We start from the raw sequence: 21,981 nt of genomic DNA on the forward strand, positions 1-21,981 counted from the left end.
TGTCTGACTCCTTTGAAATGCCTGCAATTTGCATATTATTTCTTAGTTGCAACAGATATCCCTGTCACTGTCATTATTTAGAAAAATGCTCGTACAGTGTGTTAATAATGCAAGTATTCAGAGCAGCGAGTGGGCTTGCTATGAAAGGTTTTCAGAGTAATGTGCTATAGATTCAGACAGTATCTTAAATTATGTAGCTTTTAAAATCTACTCATCAATGAAAGTAGGTGTTGAGATTGAGACCCTCAGTGCTTTTATTAGACTGTGCTTGCACTCTGAGATAACTAACTCCCCATTAAGAACACTAACTGCTCCCCGATGTGTTATTGCACAAAATTGTCAGTGGCCTTGTTGTACACATAAACGGCCAGACAGCAACTTTTTCACTCTTTAATGACAGTCACCACCTCAAAAGTGCTTTTTAGAGAGCTTTGTGGAGTCAGGTTACATAAGCAGTTTTTTCGTTTCTGGTTCACATCAAGTTTGACTTTGCTTTTTAATTTGAATGAACATGGATAATGTTCTCCTGTTAACTTAATGGGGCTTCATTGAGTGTGGCTTAATGACAGTGGACTGCAATTATTTTCCTACTCAAGACACCGCCTGCATCGAAAGTGTTTACTGTCAGAGCATCATCACTGTTAGCCTCCTTCAGCTGCACTTTCTGCTGGTATCTGTGAAATAGATAAAACGACTAGTCCTTGTTGTTGTTGCTGATTATTTCATGACACCAGCCTATTTACACATTTCACTCACTATGTACATATATATATATATATATATATATATATATATATATATATATATATATATATATATATATCTGCAACTGACAGTGTTGTTCTTCTCATCCTCACTTGTGTATTGTCAAACAGAGGACTACCACTAGCAATTAGATTTACAAAAATGAAGAAATATGTGAAAGTACTGCAAAATGAAGGTCCCCAATTCTACCAATATGAACCAGAAAAAGCTTTCTGTCACATCCTTTTCTCCGTTCATTTGAAGGCCACTTATCCATATTGAAGTATGATTTAGAGCAGTGCATGAGAGCAGCTCACACTGTCCTCTCCCCACATACCTTGTTTAGGTCCTTTTCTAACATGAAGGACCTGGACCAGCCTCACAGACCTGCTGTGGATTCTGTAGTTAGGCCTAAAAACTAGGGCTGGGACTTAAACATGTTAAGTTCGTTAATTTTGATTAGTTATTTACAGAAGAAATAACGCATTAAATAAATTAACGCATTTGATCGCACCTTTCTCAGTTCCCTAATTTGTGGCACACCAGTAACACTACAGCCCAATAGGTGGCGGTAATGAACCTAATATCTGTCTGCAGCATACAGTCTATGGTCTGCAGTGAAGAAGATATACAGTGAAGGAAGACAAGATCTCATTGTACTTGTTGGGAGGAAACATTTCTTTTAAAAATCTTACCGATGTCAGCTTGGATAAAAGCCTGGTTCTGTGCAAATTGTGCTACAAAGAGTTTTCTGATCACTGCATCACTTCAAGCTGATGGTATCACCTCAATGCTAAACATGATGCTGTTAGCACCAGAGCTAACGTTAACTATGACAGTCCTGCTAACGGCTAACGGTGTAGCCATCCTATACTAGACCACGTCAGAAGACACTGAAAGTGCTTTAGTTTCCGAAAAGTTGAATATAACTTCTATAATTGCATTTTGAGTTTGCAGTAATCTGTGAATGCAGCAGACAGATGAAAAAGGCAGATAAATAGAAATGAAATTAACATTTTTGTGGTCTAAGTTATTACACTGCCAAAGAGGCAAAGCCTCGGTAGAGTACCAAGTTAAACCACCAAAATGTCTATCTTTTAAGAACTTAATTCTAAACTTTTAGTTTCTGAATAAATATTTTTGTTCATAAATAAAAATTTATGTTCCTAAAAAAAGAAACATCAAAACAACACCGTTTATCAGACCCAGAAACGATGAAAACAAAATGAATCTTTGGATTTTCAACTTTCTGAAGGTCCTTGAACTACTTATGCTTTTATGTGGCATAGAGTGGAAGAAAAAAAACTAAATCCAGGCTTAAAAATAATCCAAATCACTTTTTTTCTGTATGTCCCATTTTAAAATAGTGTTAATTTTTATACATTTTAAATTTTAAACATGTATATGTCTATTCATTGATTCAACTGTCAGCCAAATTTATTTGAACTGAAAGTAATTCCTTATTGTGTCAAATATTGCCGTTTGACAACAATGCGATTATAAATTAATTAATTACAAAGCCTGTAGTTAATTAGATAATTTTTTAAATTGTGTCCCACCACTACTGAAAACACCTAGTTTTTGAAATGTCTGCTGTGATGCCACGGTGAGGTGGAAAGCCAGGAAATGGTAATTTCAACATGGACTATACCTTCAGATTGATGTATCCTTCATCTGCTACAAGTTTTTATTTTTTTCTAGCACTTTGTTTGGCTCTTTTTTTTACATTTTTTTTTACTGGGTTCTCAGATAAGCCAGCAATTTAGAGCTGAAATGATTCAAGTTATTTAAATAATTCGATTATTAAAATTCTCTGAATCCAGGCTTCGTTTAATCCACTACATACTAGACCCCAGAACACTAACTGGCAGACTGTGGTCTGAGTCCAGACTCTGACTTCATCCTATACCAGGGGTCAGTAGCTAACATTAGCTCTGGTGCTAATAACAGCATGTTTGGCATAAGATGATGCCGTCAGCTTGAAGTGCTACGGTGATAAGTTTGTTGCACAGTTTGCACATAACCATTCTTTTATCCAAGCTGTCATCAGGAAGATTTTTAAAAGAAAATGTTTCGCCTAACAAGCTCAATGTGGTCTTGTCTTCCTTCGCTGTTCAGCCAGCTTTCTTGTGCTGATGTCACTCCTGTGTATCTTCTGGAAAATGGACTTTAGGTTCATTACCACCACCTACTGGACTGGAGTGTTCATTAGTGTTACCGGTGTTCCAGAAATTAGGGAACGGAGAAATGTGTGACTAAGTGCATTATTTTTTATGTGTTATTTTTTAAAATAATCAAAATTCACAAGTTGTTGTCCCATTCTTAATACGTATTTTAAATGCCTATTATTTTGCATATATATGTATGTATGTGTATACATACACACACATATATGGTTATGTATATACACACACTTCTCAAAAAAAATTTAAGGAACACTTTGAAAATACATCATATTTCAATACGGGGAAAGAACAAACTGGATCTTAGTATTGATATGGACTGGATAATGTGTTAGGAATGAAAAGTGCCACATTGTTTGATGGGAATGAAAATTATCAACCCCCCAGGAGGGCTAAATTCAAGACACCCCAAAATCAAAGTGAAAAACTGATGTGGCAGGCTAGTCCATCTTGCTGAAATTCCTTGGCAGCAACTCAAAATGGTATTCAGTAGTTTGTATGGCCTCCATGTGCTTGTATGCATGACTGACGATGCCGGGACAAGCTCTGAATGAGACGACAGATGGTGTCCTGGGGTATCTCCTCCCAGAACTGGACCAGGGCATCGCTGAGCTCCTGGACAGTCTGAGGAGCAACCTGATGGTGTCGGATGAGACAAAACATAATGTTCCAAAGGTGTTCTATTGGATTCAGGTCAGGTGAGTGTGGGGGCCAGCTAATGGTATCAGTTCTTCATCCTCCAGGAACTGCATGAGTTCTCTTACCACATAAGACTGGGCATTGTCGTGCACCAAAAGGAATCCAGGACCACTGCACCAATGTAGGGTCTGACAATGGGTCAAAGGATTTCATCCTGATAGCTAATGGCAGTCAGAATGCTATTGTCCAGCCTGTAGAGGTCTGTGCGTCCCTCCATGGATATGCCTCCCCACACCATCACTGACCCACCACCAAACCGGTCATGCTGAACAATGTTACAGGCAGCATAACGTTCTCCACGGCTTCTCCAGACCCTTTCATGTCTGTCACATGTCCTCAGGGTGAACCTGCTCTCATCTGTGAAAAGCACAGGGCACCAGTGGTGGACTTGCAAATTCCTGTGTTCTATGGCAAATGCCAGCCGAGCTCCACGGTGCCAGTCAGCGAGCACAGCGGGCACTAGAGGACGGTGGGCCCTCAGACCACTCTCATTACATCTGTTTCTGATTGTTTAGTCAGAGACATTCACACCAGTGGTCTGCTGGAGGTCATTTTGTAGAGCTATTGCAGTGCTCATCCTGTTCCTCCTTGCACAAAGGAGCAGATACCTGTCCTGCTGATGGGTTGAGGACCTTCGACAGTCCTGTCAAGCTCTCCCAGACAAACTGCCTGTCTCCTGGAATCTCCTCCATGCACTTGAGAATGTGCTGGGAGACACAGCAAACCTTCTGGCAATGGCATGCATTAATGTTTCATCCTGGAGGAGTTGGACTGTCTGTGGAACCTCTGTAGGGTCCAGGTATCGCCTCATGCTACCAGAAGTGACACTTACCCTAGCCAAATGCAAAACTAGTGAAAAACAGTCAGACAATATTCGGAAGGAAAAAAATGTCAGTGGCCCTCACCTGTAAACTCATTCTTGTTTTGCGGGTTGTCTCATTGTTACCCCTCTAGTGCATCTGTTGTTAATTTTATGAACACCAAAGCAGCTGAAACTGACTAAAAAGCCCCTCTGTTACTTACTTGACCAGTAAGCCAGACAGCAGTATCCCACATGTTTCACTGATTTGATGCAATATTTAGATTAAAAAGTGTTCCTTTAATTTTTTTGAGCAGTGTATATATATATATATATATATATATATATATATATCAGGGTAGAGACTGCGATTTGGTAGAGTTGGAGTTTCTACCAGTAGAGATTGCAATTGGAGTCTCTACCAGTAGAGTTTGCGATCGCAACCTCTACCAGTAGAATTGGAGTTTCTACCAGTAGAGACTGCGATCGCAATCTCTACCAGTAAAAACTCCAATCCTACCAGTAGAGATTTGTCAGGGCTAAGGTTAGACTTTTAAGGTTAGGGTCAGGGGTCAGGGCAGGGGTCAGATTTAAAGGTCAGGGTTAGTTAAGGTTAGGGTCAGGGGTCAGGGCAGGGGTCAGATTTAAAGTTCCATCTCTACTGGTAGGATTGGAGTTTCTACTGGTAGAGATTACAATCGCAATCTCTACTGGTAGAAACTCCAACTCTACCAAATCGCAGTCTCTACCCTGACACACACACACATATATATATATATATATATATATATATATATATATATATATATATATATATATATATATATATATATATATATATATTACACACACATGCATACAATGCAAAATTACATACAAATAATACAGACAAAGGCATATGCATACTGGCACTCGCACCTATATCCATACAGTGTGTGTATAGATGCATGTATATTTGTATGTATTGTATGTATTTACCTAATTGCCCCTCGGGGATAAATACGTTTTTTTTTTCTAATACTGATTTTAAAAAAGAGAGGTAAAAAGAGGGGGAAGTTTACATATCAACCCCATCAGAAATATTGTCCCTTACAACTCACCATCTAGCCATATAGCAAAGGTTTTATAGATCCAAACTTTCACTATAAATATATGTATATAAAGACAAAATTAGAGAAAAAAAAACACACGTGAAAGTGTATATTATTCTGACATTGCAGGGAAGTTGAGTCGTTTGAAATGAGTAAAGAATGTAGCCCACATTATGACAAATGTATTTATAGATCCTTAAAGTGTATGTCTATAACTTTATACAGCTTAAAATGTCTTGAATCCAAAACCAAATCCATCTGCTGCAAGTTAAAGCTGACAGAAATTGAGCTTTTTTTTTTTTTACCAGAGGCTGTTTATCCATGTTCATCCGACCAAATTAGGCAAACTCAATCAGTGTCATTAAATAAACTGAGAAAAAAATGATAACACATTCCATCTGAAAATGCACAGTCCATGCATTTTACTATCAGAATAACTCATTAAATTCATGGGCTTCCTCAGCTATTTATTTCAGAAATAGCTTGACTGTACTGAATACCCGACTGCCACTAAAGTCATAAGAACTTAAGGCATTTTTATGAAATACAATGTCAATGACATTCTGGTAATAACCAGAAGAGGTTCTTTTTTACACAGCAAAAGCTTGGTACTGAATGTAGGAGGCATTTTATTTGGACCGCACTCTATACAGAGAGGGAGGTGTGTTGTCTCCAATAATTTGAAATAGATCATTTCTATCTCATTTAACTCTATTGAGTGTCCACAAGAATCTCTCCACTGCTCAAGAGAGCTGCATGAGACAAAAACAGATGGAAACTGAGAGATTCATGACATTTTTTTCTACTATTAAAAAGCTGACAAAGAGCAGTAAATTAAGACGGGAGAAAATTTCACTTTGAAAATCAGTCTTGTTGCTTGATCCCCTGCTCATCACAAGCTCAGACTGCGTTTACTGGTATCTGAGCCAACCACTGTGCCTTGTAAAGCTCTGTCCACATATAAACATAATAAATTAATGATATAATAATAAATAATAAATTATTTTGCTTGTTGCTACTGAACAGTCTAGTAAGCATCGCCTTGGTAATTTTTGTGTGTTATTTGGATACATAGATAGATAGGTAGATAGATAGACAGATAAAATGCTGGATTGCAGAATATAATAAAATTGTCACAAATTGTTAGGGTAAGCTCAGGTGCAGGGAATGAACAGGCCGACTTTAAAGGCAACACAAGATTTTATTTACAGAAGGTAAAAACTACAGAACGAAAAAGGACTACAAACGGAAACGAAAAGCGGAAGCCCTCAGCTCGGAAACTATAGCACCTGCTAGTGACAGGATGGAAAATAACATTTACTGATAAGGAGCGTAAGATAGACACTCCACTGAATTACTCGACCTTAATTTCCTCATCCGTCTGAAGTCCACTACTAAACACAACTGCTCTCACGAGAGCGATACTACGAGCACTCCAATTCTGTGACTGTCTCTGAGAGACCAAACTATGACTACAAAAACACAGCTGCTCCTACGAGAGCGATACTATGAGTTACTCAAATTCTACGAAGGTCTCTAAGAGACCCAACTACTATTTTACCAACTACAACTAAAAGCAGGAATGCTCGGGACGGGTCCACAGCCGTGCTGGATGCCAGGTGGAGGGCGGCATGAAGAGTTCCAGGTGAGTGGTCGCCGGTACAGGTAATCCAGTACTGCAACAAACGGAGGACAGCAGTATTAGGGGGAAGTGGAGCATAAACAGATTTACAAGCACAAGCTGTGAGCCCTATGAGTTCAGGTCACGATCCAGCACAGGAGAGTGGGTGGCGTCTCCTTTTATGCAGCATGGGTTGCAGGTGTTCCACCTGTCACAGATCCTGCTGATGAAGCAGATGGAGATCACCTGTTGCCCCGCTGCAGGAAATACCAAAAAAGGATATGAGAGGAGAGAGCACTATCTCAGCCTGGCTGCAGCCAGCCTGACAAAAATAGAGTATTATAAATGAGAAAAGGTGCAAATATGTGAAAATACAACTAATAGTAATGAGTATATAGGTAAATGGGTCCTGATGGGCCTAGATTATTAGTTTATTGTGTGTCACAGCCAACAGGTCAGGTCATTAGCCAGTGATCGAGGTGTTATAGAGCCTGATGGATCAACTGAACCATTCAGTCCTTAAGTTGTTGTAGCTGCTCCTCTGCCCAACTGGGATGTTGTGGTGGCTGGTGTTGTTAAGGATGCACTTCACTGTGTTGTGTCTCTAAAGCCCACAGTCCTCAGTGAGTCCAAACTTCTGCCGAAGTCAGAACCAGCCTTCTTTACCAGCCCATGACCACAGCATAGAAAAAGAGCCTGACCACTGACTGGTAAAACATAGGCAGCATTTCTTTTTTTTTTTTTTTTTGAACTCATTTTATTTAGTATCAAGATAGTACATTGATCATATATAATCTAGAACACTCCTTGACAACAAAGCTCCTCAACATTTCTGGTGAACACTTACAGTTCTTCAGAAGGGCTTAAAGAACTTAAGGGGTATCATTGTAAGTGAGGAAAGAAAAAAATATTATCTGTAAAGGGACAACTATCATCATTATGATAAACTATTCATCCAGATACCGAGTTACAAGTGTCCATTTTCGTGCAAAAATTTCTTTTTTATTTGCAGTTGTGCAGTTAGTTCTTCCATTATGTATACCTGTCTCAGTCTCCTGGCCCATTGTTCCACTGTAGGGGGTTGAATTCGCCGCCACGAAACAGTTATCATTTTCCTTTCAATTAACTCATTGGCTGCCAGCTGTTTTCAGAGCAAAGAGCCCCCTACTGCCAGAGTTTTTAAGAATTTTGACAGATTTTTCAAGATCTACAGAATATCAAGTTTTAAGACTACATAAACATTGAAACTATCAGAAGAAAGTGTAGATTCTCTTCTTTCATCAGGAAAAAAAAGTTTGTTTCTCGCATTTTCAGTTCTAAAGTTATCGGCAGCAGAACATGAACACCTGTTTTTGACCAAAAAACAGAGATAACGAGCTTTTTGTACAGAGAGGCACATCAGTCACTTTGATGCCAATATTTTTTGGTTTAGTGACATCCCACACAACTGAACAGTTGTTTACTTATATGAAACAACAAAAACAACTCGGAAAAAGCATTTTGAGGTCAACTTTTTAACCTTTTTGCTAGCTAAATCATTTATTTACAAACAAACAACACAAGTCAACATTTTGGTTCAGAACAATACACACGTGGACAAAATTGTTGGTACCCCTCAGTTAAAGAAGGAAAAACCCACAATTCTCACTGAAATCACTTGAAACTCACAAAAGTAACAATAAATAAAAATTTATTGAAAATTAAATCATCAAAATCAGCCATCACTTTTGAATTGTTGATTAACATAATTATTTAAAAAAACAAACTAGTGAAATAGGGCTGGACAAAAATGATGGTACCCATAACTTAATATTTTGTTGCACAACCTTTTGAGGCAATCACTGCAATTAAACGATTTCTGTATTTGTCAATGAGCGTTCTGCAGCTGTCAACAGGTATTTTGGCCCACTCCTCATGAGCAAACAGCTCCAGTTGTCTCAGGTTTGATGGGTGTCTTCTCCAAATGGCATGTTTCAGCTCCTTCCACATATGTTCAATGGGATTCAGATCTGGGCTCATAGAAGGCCACTTTAGAATAGTCCAACGCTTTTCTCTCAGCCATTCTTGGGTGTTTTTGGCTGTGTGTTTTGGATCGTTGTCCTGTTGGAAGACCCATGACCTGCGACTGAGACCAAGTTTTCTGACACTAGGCAGCACATTTCTCTCCAGAATGCCTTGATAGTCTTCAGATTTCATCGTACCTTGCGCACTTTCAAGACACCCTGTGCCAGATGCAGCAAAGCAGCCCCAAAACATTACTGAGCCTCCTCCATGTTTCACCGTAGGGACAGTGTTCTTTTCTTCGTATGCTTGGTTTTTGAGTCTATGAACATAGAGTTGATGTGCCTTACCAAAAAGCTCCAGTTTGGTCTCATCTGTCCAAAGGACATTCTCCCAGAAGCTTTGTGGCTTGTCAACATGCATTTTTGCAAATTCCAGTCTCGCTTTTTTATGAGTTTTTTTCAGCAGTGGTGTCCTCCTTGGTCGTCTCCCATGAAGTCCACTTTGGCTCAAACAACGACGAATGGTGCGATCTGACACTGATGTACCTTGGCCTTGGAGTTCACCTTTAATTTCTTTGGAGGTTGCTCTGGGCTCTTTGGATACAATTCCAACGATCCGTCTCTTCAATTTGTCATCAATTTTCCTCTTGCGGCCACGTCCAGGGAGGTTGGCTACTGTCCCGTGGGTCTTGAACTTCTGAATAATATGAGCCACTGTTGTCACAGGAACTTCAAGCTGTTTAGAGATGGTCTTATAGCCTTTACCTTTAAGATGTTTGTCTCTATTTTTTTTTTCGGATGTCCTGGGACAATTCTCTCCTTCGCTTTCTGTTGTCCATGTTCAGTGTGGTACACACCTTTTCACCAAACAGCAGGGTGACTACTTGTCTCCCTTTAAATAGGCAGACTGACTGATTATGAGTTTGGAAACACCTGTGATGTCAATTAAATGACACACCTGAGTTAATCATGTCACTCTGGTCAAATAGTTTTCAATCTTTTATAGAGGTACCATCATTTTTGTCCAGGCCTGTTTCTTTAGTTTGTTTTTTTAAATAATTATGTTAATCAACAATTCAAAAGTAATGGCTGTTTTTGATTATTTAATTTTCAATAAATTTTTATTTATTGTTACTTTTGTGAGTTTCAAGTGATTTCAGTGAGAATTGTGGGTTTTTCCTTCTTTAACTGAGGGGTACCAACAATTTTGTCCACGTGTGTACATCTTACAAAATATAAACAATCTATTTTTAGGTGTGTGTGTCTGTGTGTGTGTCTGTGTGTGCATGTGTGCTCGCTCTAAACTCATCTGACTTGGCTTCGACAGATGAGCTCAAGAGAGCGATGGTGGCAAAACCGAAACCGAAAACTAGCGCGGCTTTGATCGCCAGCAGCTGTTGGCAACGGCACTTTTTGCTGTCGCCCCTCCATGGTCACTGTCTTTGTCATTCTTTTGGCCCACCGCAACACTCTCACGTTCCAAAACTCCAGGATTTTCACCGACAAGCTCCGACAGACTATCCTGCAGCCCCCCCAGTCAAAAAACATGATTGACGTCTATAGACGTCATTGGCAGCGAACGTTCGGATTTTAATTGACGTCTATAGACGTCAATGGCAGCGAATGAGTTAACAATAACACCCTTAAAATATACAAATTGTCTCCATAGAGTAGTCTTGTCGGTATACATCTCAGAACATAGTACAAAAGGTTCAAGGGTAGAAAAACATTTAAAATAACTGTAATCTCATTTTGAATACTCTTCCAAAACCTCTGTAATTTCGGACAGTCCCAAAAGACGTGTATGGTCACCAACCATTCCACATCCTCTCCAACATAGTGGTGAAGTTCCTTTAATAAACTCAGAGACTACTTTAGGGGTACTAAAGTACCTAACCTTAACTTTCCAGTCAAACTCCCTCCACATAGGACTGTTTGTGATCTTATGACTTGTTAAGTAACTTTCCTCCCATTCTTCAACATTAATTATGTTGGCTTCCAACTCCCACTTTTCCTTAATATATGAAGTATCTCCTGCCTCCTCCAATTGCAAAATATTATAAATACTTGATATATACTTTTTGTAATCATTTTTTTTTCAATCATGTCAATGAAATACTGTTCAATACCTGTTGGTTGTCCCTTTATTGGTTCCCACTCACTGTGAGTCGTTAGATAATGCCTTATTTGAAAGTAACGAAACAGGTCCTTCGCAGGCAATCCAAATCTTTGCTGTAGCTGTGCAAATGATTTCAACTTATCACCTTCCATTAATTGATCAATTGTGATCAGACCTAAGTCAGCCCATCTTCTAAAGCTCCCATCACACAGAGATGGGCAAAAATCCATATTACCCGCTATAGGCATAGCCCTTGATATTGTATTCGGTCCTCTCATCCTTTTCCTTACTTTCTCCCACACATTCAATGTATTTTGTACCCAGATGTTTTTAATCTTAATTTTTTTCCAGTGTGCTTTTCCCAAAAATATTATTGTTCGAAGAGGAGTATCTGGGGTTGAATTTTGTTCAATCTCTACCCATCCTGTGTCCGAGTCTTTATTGATCCAATTCACTACTGTCCGTAGTTGGGCTGCCCAGTAATATTTTTTAAGATTTGGCATTCCCAGACCACCTTTGAGCTTTGGTAAAAGGAGTGTTTTTAGCCTAACTCTGGGTCTTTTCTTCTGCCAAATGAATTTTTAAAGAAGTTTATCTAGCATCTTGAAAGTAGTTGCAGGTACTTGTATGGGTAGAGATTGAAAAAGAAAGAGAAATCTTGGTAGAACATTCATTCGAACTGATTCTACTCGTCCCAAGACAGAGAGAGGCAAAATTTCCCATCTAGCAATTTCTGATTTGACTTGTGAGATTAGCTTCCCATAATTAGCCTTATATAGCTGATTGGTCTTTGGGGTTAAAATGATTCCTAGATACAGTGCCTTGTGAAAGTATTCGGCCCCCTTGAACTTTTCAACCTTTCGCCACATTTCAGGCTTCAAACATAAAGATATAAAATTTTAATTTTTTGTCAAGAATCAACAAGTGGGACACAATCGTGAAGTGGAACGAAATTTATTGGATATTTTAAACTTTTTAACAAATAAAAAACTGAAAAGTGGGGCATGCAATATTATTCGGCCGCCTTGCATTAATACTTTGTAGCGCCACCTTTTGCTGCAATTACAGCTGCAAGTCGCTTGGGGTATGTCTCTATCAGTTTTGTACATGGAGAGACTGAAATTCTTTCCCATTCTTCCTTGCAAAACAGCTCGAGCTCAGTGAGGTTGGATGGAGAGCGTTTGTGAACAGCAGTCTTCAGCTCTGCCCACAGATTCTCGATTGGATTCAGGTCTGGACTTTGACTTGGCCATTCTAACACCTGGATACGTTTATTTGTGAACCATTCCATTGTAGATTTGGCTTTATGTTTTGGATCATTGTCCTATTGGAAGATAAATCTCCGTCCCAGTCTCAGGTCTTTTGCAGACTCCAACAGGTTTTCTTCCAGAATGCTCCTGTATTTGGCTCCATTCATCTTCCCATCAATTTTAACCATCTTCCCTGTCCCTGCTGAAGAAAAGCAGGCCCAAACCATGAGGCTGCCACCACCATGTTTGACAGTGGGGATGGTGTGTTCAGGGTGATGAGCTGTGTTGCTTTTACGCCAAACATATCGTTTTGCATTGTGGCCAAAAAGTTGGATTTTGGTTTCATCTGACCAGAGCACCTTCTTCCACATGTTTGGTGTGTCTCCCAGGTGGCTTGTGGCAAACTTCAAACGAGACTTTTTATGGATATCTTTGAGAAATGGCTTTCTTCTTGCCACTCTTCCATAAAGGCCAGATTTGTGCAGTGTACGACTGATTGTTGTCCTATGGACAGACTCTCCCACCTCAGCTGTAGATCTCTGCAGTTCATCCAGAGTAATCATGGGCCTCTTGGCTGCATCTCTGATCAGTCCTGTCCTTGTTCGAGGTGAAAGTTTAGAGGGACGGCCGGGTCTTGGTAGATTTGCGGTGGTCTGATACTCCTTCCATTTCAATATGATTGCTTGCACAGTGCTCCTTGAGATGTTTAAAGCTTGGGAAACCTTTTTGTATCCAAATCCGGCTTTAAACTTCTCCACAACAGTATCTGGGACCTGCCTGGTTTGTTCCTTGGTCTTCATGATGCTCTCTGCACTTTAAACAGAACCCTGAGACTATCACAGACCAGGTGCATTTATACGGAGACTTGATTACACACAGGTGGATTCTATTTATCATCATCAGTCATTTAGGACAACATTGGATCATTCAGAGATCCTCACTGAACTTCTGGAGTGAGTTTGCTGCACTGAAAGTAAAGGGGCCGAATAATATTGCACACCCCACTTTTCTGTTTTTTATTTGTTAAAAAAGTATAAAATATCCAATAAATTTCGTTCCACTTCACGATTGTGTCCCAATTATTGTTGATTCTTGACAAAAAATTAAAATTTTATATCTTTATGTTTGAAGCCTGAAATGTGGCGAAAGGTTGAAAAGTTCAAGGGGACCGAATACTTTCGCAAGGCACTGTATCTAAAACCTTCACTAGCCCAGTGGAAGGGTGCTATACTGTTAAAATGAGATGGCCAGCTTCCCGTTATCATCATAGCTTCTGATTTGGTCTCATTTATCTTGTAGCCTGACACCTCTCCATACTTTTTTAAACTGTTCATTATGACTGGAATTGAGTTTTCAGGGTTTGTTATGTAAAGTAAAATATCATCTGCAAATAACGCAATTTTGTGCATATTACCGTTTTGGTCGACTATTCCTTGTATTCCTGGATTTGATCTAATCATCTCTGCGAGTGGCTCTATAATAATTGCAAATAAAAGAGGAGATAAAACATCCCCTTGACGTGTTCCTCTCTGTAGCTCAAAAAACTGTGAGCATTGACCATTAACCCTAACTCTAGATTTGGGGTTTTTGTATAAAGTTTTTATCCAATTAATAAATGTATTGTTAAATCCCATATATTTCAATGTTAATTCCAGAAACTGCCAGTCAACTCTATCAAATGCTTTCTCAGCATCTAGGCTGCGGAGCATTGAAGATTCTTCTCTGGATCCAGCCAGTGTCTGTAAATTTAAAGTTCTTCTAATGTTGTTTGTACACTGGCGTCCAGGAACAAATCCTGTCTGATCTGGGTTAATAAGTGTTGCAATATAGTTCTGTAATCGTTTATTGAGTATAGATGTCAATATTTTCAAATCATTGCACAGTAGACTTATAGGTCTATAAGAACAACATCAAGTGGGATCTTTGCCCTCTTTGTGTATTACTGAGACAATAGCTTCTGACCAACTTCCTGGTGGGTCATTTTCAGACAGGGCATGGTTGTAAACCTCACATAGTACTGGGGTTATCTGGTCAGTGAGACACTTATAAAATTCACCCAGAAACCCATCTGTACCCGGTGATTTATTATTTTTCAGCAGCTGAATAAATGGTAAATGGTTGTATTTATATAGCGCTTTTATCCAAAGCGCTTTACATGATATGTCACATTTACCCATTCACACACTGATGGTGGAAGCTGCCATGCAAGGCGCTAACCACAACCCACCAGGAGCAATTAGGGGTTAGGTGTCTTGCTCAGGGACATCTCGACATGAGCACGACGGGCCGAGGATCGAACCGGCAACCTTCCAGTTACAAGACGGCCACTCTACCCACTGAGCCATGCTGCCCGCTTCCGAAATCTCTTTCTCAGTAATCGGAGAGGTTAGTTCCTCTGCTTCATTAGTTGTTAGTTTGGAAAGTTGAAGATTATTCAGAAATGTTTTAATCATTTCTTCCTTGTTTTCCAATTCTTGTTTTTTGGAGAGGCCTTTATAATATGTGGCAAAGGCATTTGTAATTTCTTGTGTTTGCATTAACACTGAATTTGTGATTGGGTGCTTAATCTTTGAGACTATCCGAATTGATTGTGCTTTGCGAAGCTGGAATGCCAGCAGCTTGCTTGCCCTGTTTACCATCTCATAATAAGTTCGACTGGTAAATCTGAGTGCCCCTTCTGCTTTGTATGTCAAGAGTTCATTCAGTTTTTGTTTACAATTTTGCAGAGCCTTTAGATCCTTCTCATCTCTAAACTGTTTATGTTGTCGGCTGCGTCGGTTTTGCCACGAGCGATCTGTGGGCCCTCTCTGTCTTCATATCCACATCAGATGAGACTTTCAGAGTGTTTAGCAGAGGCTCCTTCACAAACTTTTTAGCGTCTTTACCTTCACTACCTTCAGGCACTTGATAAATCCGAATATTGTTTCGCCTGAGTCTGTTTTGCAAATCCTCATATTTTGCTGTCATCTCTGCATCTCTCTTTACAAGGTAACGGAGCGCCCTCTTGTGTCGTAAACTTCTGTCGTCCATTTTGCTTATTTCTGATTCCATTTCCTTAATTCTTTCCTCTGTTTTCTCTATCCAATCTTTTACCTGGGACATGGAAGTGTCTTTTCTTAGCTGTTCTAGTCCATATCTTGTTATTCCGCATTTAGGAAGTTATTTATTTAGACCTGTCTTTGATGTTTTGTTGCAACAGGTAGCCTATCTGCTGATGTGTCACCCGAAGACGATTTCAAGCTGAAACTCTGAACAGAATGTGATCTGGAACAGGTTTGGTCTGCAGCATAAGTTAGCATGGTGATATAGTCAGGTTAATACAGAGACGCCTTCGTGACACAAGCTAGGCTTGTGTTAGCCGATCTCCACAGCGCCACTGGCGCATCGTTTTGCTGGATGACGCAAATCGTCTTCAAAAGTGTCTTTTTCAATGATCATCTCTGCTGAAAGTAGCATCATGTGGGTCAGACTCTCAGCTGAGGGAATAGATAGGCTATATGAACCGCAGCGTTTAATGATGCTAGCGGACGAAGCCATGCAGTTACGGTAGCGCTCTCTGTATACATTGCCAAGGGAACCAGTAGCCTATCAGTGATCAGAATTTAACACAAAGACGCCTTTGTGACATAAAACTCCGGTTTTATGCTCAACATACACACGTGGACAAAATTGTTGGTACTCCTCAGTTAAAGAAGGAAAAACCCACAATTCTCACTGAAATCACTTGAAACTCACAAAAGTAACAATAAATAAAAATTTATTGAAAATTAAATCATCAAAATCAGCCATCACTTTTGAATTGTTGATTAACATAATTATTTTAAAAAACAAACTAATGAAATAGGGCTGGACAAAAATGATGGTACCCATAACTTAATATTTTGTTGCACAACCTTTTGAGGCAATCACTGCAATTAAACGATTTCTGTATTTGTCAATGAGCGTTCTGCAGCTGTCAACAGGTATTTTGGCCCACTCCTCATGAGCAAACAGCTCCAGTTGTCTCAGGTTTGATGGGTGTCTTCTCCAAATGGCATGTTTCAGCTCCTTCCACATATGTTCAATGGGATTCAGATCTGGGCTCATAGAAGGCCACTTTAGAATAGTCCAACGCTTTTCTCTCAGCCATTCTTGGGTGTTTTTGGCTGTGTGTTTTGGATCGTTGTCCTGTTGGAAGACCCATGACCTGCGACTGAGACCAAGCTTTCTGACACTAGGCAGCACATTTCTCTCCAGAATGCCTTGATAGTCTTCAGATTTCATCGTACCTTGCACACTTTCAAGACACCCTGTGCCAGATGCAGCAAAGCAGCCCCAAAACATTACTGAGCCTCCTCCATGTTTCACCGTAGGGACAGTGTTCTTTTCTTCGTATGCTTGGTTTTTGAGTCTATGAACATAGAGTTGATGTGCCTTCCCAAAAAGCTCCAGTTTGGTCTCATCTGTCCAAAGGACATTCTCCCAGAAGCTTTGTGGCTTGTCAACATGCATTTTTGCAAATTCCAGTCTCGCTTTTTTATGAGTTTTTTTCAGCAGTGGTGTCCTCCTTGGTCGTCTCCCATGAAGTCCACTTTGGCTCAAACAACGACGAATGGTGCCATCTGACACTGATGTACCTTGGCCTTGGAGTTCACCTTTAATTTCTTTGGAGGTTGCTCTGGGCTCTTTGGATACAATTCCAACGATCCGTCTCTTCAATTTGTCATCAATTTTCCTCTTGCGGCCACGTCCAGGGAGGTTGGCTACTGTCCCGTGGGTCTTGAACTTCTGAATAATATGAGCCACTGTTGTCACAGGAACTTCAAGCTGTTTAGAGATGGTCTTATAGCCTTTACCTTTAAGATGTTTGTCTCTATTTTTTTTTTCGGATGTCCTGGGACAATTCTCTCCTTCGCTTTCTGTTGTCCATGTTCAGTGTGGTACACACCTTTTCACCAAACAGCAGGGTGACTACTTGTCTCCCTTTAAATAGGCAGACTGACTGATTATGAGTTTGGAAACACCTGTGATGTCAATTAAATGACACACCTGAGTTAATCATGTCACTCTGGTCAAATAGTTTTCAATCTTTTATAGAGGTACCATCATTTTTGTCCAGGCCTGTTTCATTAGTTTGTTTTTTTAAATAATTATGTTAATCAACAATTCAAAAGTAATGGCTGTTTTTGATTATTTAATTTTCAATAAATTTTTATTTATTGTTACTTTTGTGAGTTTCAAGTGATTTCAGTGAGAATTGTGGGTTTTTCCTTCTTTAACTGAGGGGTACCAACAATTTTGTCCACGTGTGTACCTCGCTTAGTAGTATGCCTACACCCCTCAGTTGTTCTTGGAAAGTGTCCTGATATGTGTGCAGGGCTGCAGCTCCTACAGACACAAATGAGTTTACGGCTACAAATTAGCACAACAAAACAACATGTAGTAACAGAATGAGGATAAAAAGTTTGTAAATCGAGTGACACGTCAGCAGATGGGCTACCCTTTGCAACAAAACATCAAACACAGGCCTAAATGAATGACTTCCTAAATGCGGGATACCAAGATATGGACTAGAACAGCTAAGAAAAGGCACTCATTTTAGGAACATCACGTAGGTACAGACGGTACACAGATTATTGCAGTTTGTAGAGAGAGTGCGCTCGATTTGCTTACCCAGCTGTCCAGGAATGATATTAAAAGTATTAGTTAGTATTTTGTGGGCACGTTATACCTATTTTTTGGCCACAAGTTAGTATTTCATGCGCACAGTGTACCTACTTTGTGGGAACGAAATAGCATTTCGTGTGAACGAATTAGTATTTCGTGGGAACGAAGTAATATTTCGCGGGAACGAAGTAGTATTTCATACGCATGTTACAGCTATGTCGTGGCCACAATTTATTACATACATACATTGATCACCAGGTATTATGATGTCCTTTCCCGGTGTAGTCACCTCAAAGTTGATAATTATGTCGCCTGCCATTGTGCTTTTTATGTTTAAAATTAGAAAATATTGTGCTTTTTCACTTAAAAATATAAGCCCATAAATATGCAGCTTATCATAACTGTGAGTATCAATTTCAAATTCAGTATCTAGGCTGAATTTTTATAGGGAGTAGTGTGAATTTCCCTGAAGTGTGTGTTTAATGCTCTTTTAGATAGTCTTTGAGGCTGATTAGCCCAAACCTCCAAAGTAAGAAACTGAATCAGACTCAGAGACAAATCCATAGAATACTGAGCAACTCATTAATGCTCACTTAATTAATGTTTAGCAACAAATCTTTTCAGATTTAAATAGCTCTTCTGTGTTTTACGTCTGACACATAATCACACTCCTTGAATGACAAATGGAGTCGAGCAGAAAATTGCAGTATTCAGTTTAAAATAATGGATCACCAGCAGGTGCATCCTGCTGCCCTTTTATTGATCACCAGATATTATGATGTCCTTTCCCAGTCCTCTGTGCAAATAAATAGTACCTCATTTATAATTGCAACAACCGAATGTGCCGTTCTTTTAACTGGCGGGTGGTAATAATGCGCTTTGCACGCCTAGTCTGTCAGGAATTTAAAGAAGATGAAGAAATCAAAACAATATTTCTTGGCTTGTTGCAGGAAAACCAAACCACCCAGGATGTTTGAAGCACTCATGATATATCTCAATGGGTTTTTTTGAAACCTGTTGACAGTTTCTGCTGGACGCAATTGCTTTCACATTGTCTAAACCGTGTGGCCATATGTGAGCCAGACCACCTACAGATTTAGTTTGAGTGATCGAATCTCAGTGGACCCTCAATGCATCTTGGGATCATTCACACTTGTGCTCACAGCTGTCCACTTGTATTCGGATCACCCAGGACATATGTTAATGCCAGGCATGCATGTGCCTGTAAGACATAAACTGAAGACTGTCTTTCTCCCCACTAACTGATGTGATTCTTTTTTCCTGTACGCTGGAGTACTTTGTTACGTTAAGCTGTGGTTGGTGTGAAACTTGGATGCAGACAGTCTGAGGCTCCTTCCATTTCCATTCATCTGACAGCATTTAAACAAGGAGGGCTTATTCCACATTCCAGAAAAAAATCAGAGAGTGTGAAAAACAAGTCACCAAGATCATAAACATCTTTTTATGTATATTGAGTTTTACCTCAATTTGTGATCCGATTTCACTGCTATTACACAGTGAAATGTCCATGAAAATAATTGAAGTTCACCTGAGTTTGTTGCTTCCAGCTGTTTGTATGAATATTTCCTCTGAGTTTATTGCGTAATTGCCTGAAACACAATTCTGCAGGCAGATCCATGCGAGGATCTACTAAAGTCAAAAATATATTTCTGTCATGTCAAACTTCTCAGTCTCACAATACGATTTTTGCAATAGTGGTATCGTTGTTTGTGTGGATGCTTCCTATAGCTACATATAGATCAAAGCTGCCAACATATGGCAACAGGTGGATGAGTAACAATGAAAATACAAATGAAATTTCTGTAGCTTGAGGAATTATCAACTCACATTGATGTAATCATAATTACAGCCTTTATTTGGTAATTTGGACATGCTGTTAGTTTAGATTTAGTCTTTGTTTATAAGTGCATTATAATGCATTATATGTCACTGTCCAAATTCACGTCTGCGACTAGTGATGTCCTATGCCTCTGTCCATCACTGTCATTGGCATATCTGAATGAAACTGTGAGGATCATTAAGATAAACGTGACCATGTCTGAATGACAGAGTGCCCTCACTTCAATGAAATCATGCATGTTACGTATCCCATGCCTGAAAGGGTCTTACAATTCAAGGCTTTTGCACCTGTATCCATGGCAACTATATAAAAATGACAGCTGGTTCTGCCACTGGCAAAGTCTGGTAATGGTAATATATGATATAATACAGCAGTATGATGAATAATATTGTTAAATTAATATATATAGTCACATTCATTCTGGAATTAAATGTTTTTACTTTTTTCCTGCTCTTTAAAAAACATACACACCTGTAATACGGTCAGAAGTGAATCTCCCCACATCATTTTCAGGTATTAATATCATCCGGATAAAAAATGACGTTCCTCTCTGCATTGTGAAATGAAATATTCTGATTTGCTTGCAGCCCACATACACACACTCTGATGAAGATTCATGCATAACACTGCCTTTGAACCTTCATAGAAAAGACTAATTTACACCTTTCTTCACAGCTCCCCTCTTGTCTCTACAAGTCATGTCTTCCCCCTTCTCACCTCCCCGGTCTGTCTCTCACTCCTACTTTTCTACCTCTGAATTATTCGTTATATTGCTTTGTTCTCTATGTTGGCTGTCCTTCGCTCTCTCCCTCCTTTTTTTACGGTCATTATCATGCTAGAGGATATGGTGTTTCACAGAACTCATAAACTTCTGTTCCTGAATAAACTGTTTAGCTGCGGTGGTGCATGCATGCAAACACACACTAACACACACACACCCACAGTGTGTCTCTCCAGACCGGTCTCGGTTGCGTCTACCTGGCCTGAGCGTCTCTGTGTGTGCTCATGCGTGCCGGAGCGAGTGCAGTGAATATTTGCACAGCGTCTCATGCGCTCGTGTTTGTGTGTGAGGTTACGCTGGCTGATCCTGCGGTCCGGTGAGACAGGGCCAGATGGTGCCTGGCGGTTGGCTGTCTTCGTGGTGACCGAGCTGATGATGTCGTTTATGAAGTTTATTGATCCGATATGCATCGCTCCCAGAGTCCCCAGCCCCATCTCGCTGTCTGTCTTCCTGCCTCTCTCGCTGTTCTCAATTTATGTCCACGTGCCTGCCCCAACCCACTCTGCATATCCAACTCTTATACAGTCCGTCTACACTCCCCCTCTCACCCTCACTCACGTCCTGTCTGTCTATGAGCATTCCCAAACTCCCTAGCCCTCAAAATGCTGGCCAGCGACGAACTTACAAGCTGTCACTTCCCACATACTCTGCTCTAATCTAATGGAACCCTCACTCCCCGTCCTCTCCATCTCTTCACGGCTCTGCCATTTCTCTGATTTGTTGCCCCTCTCCTCTCCTCCCTCACAAAATGTTTTTCTTTCCTGCTATTTTCACATGGACCTCTGAGTTTCAGATATATTGAGTGCTTTCCTCTCCGCCGTACATCAGCAGTCAAAACAAGTTTGGGACAGTGCTGCCACCTCAGCGCCACAGACATCGATATATATTTTAACTGTGACCTGCATCCCAGGTCAAGAAGTGGGAGCTGCTTTTAATTAGCTCAGAGGCCTGTGGCAGATGGACGTGAAGTGATTGTGATAGCCAGCGAGAGGACAGCTAGGATGAGGAGAATTAGAACTCTCTTTTTTCGTCTTTCATCGGGGACGCTTGGAGCTCAATTGATCAAATAAAGGCAGTGATCTATGCAGAAGCATGGCAGGACAGACAGTGAATATTTCAGTTTCTTGTTCTGGGGAGTTGAGCAGCGCAGGGTGCACTAATGTCACAAGTCATCAGCGTCTGAA

The 21,981-nt window shown here is 40.0% G+C and overlaps 1 protein-coding gene across 1 annotated transcript in view; it reads left to right on the forward strand.

The window, feature by feature from the left end:
• The window catches only part of LOC110965100 (protein sidekick-1-like), a 425,539-nt gene that overhangs the window by 164,503 nt on the left and 239,055 nt on the right, over nt 1–21,981 (forward strand).

The sequence above is a fragment of the Acanthochromis polyacanthus genome, chromosome 3 (assembly GCF_021347895.1).
Source record: "Acanthochromis polyacanthus isolate Apoly-LR-REF ecotype Palm Island chromosome 3, KAUST_Apoly_ChrSc, whole genome shotgun sequence".
Taxonomy (NCBI): domain Eukaryota; kingdom Metazoa; phylum Chordata; class Actinopteri; family Pomacentridae; genus Acanthochromis; species Acanthochromis polyacanthus.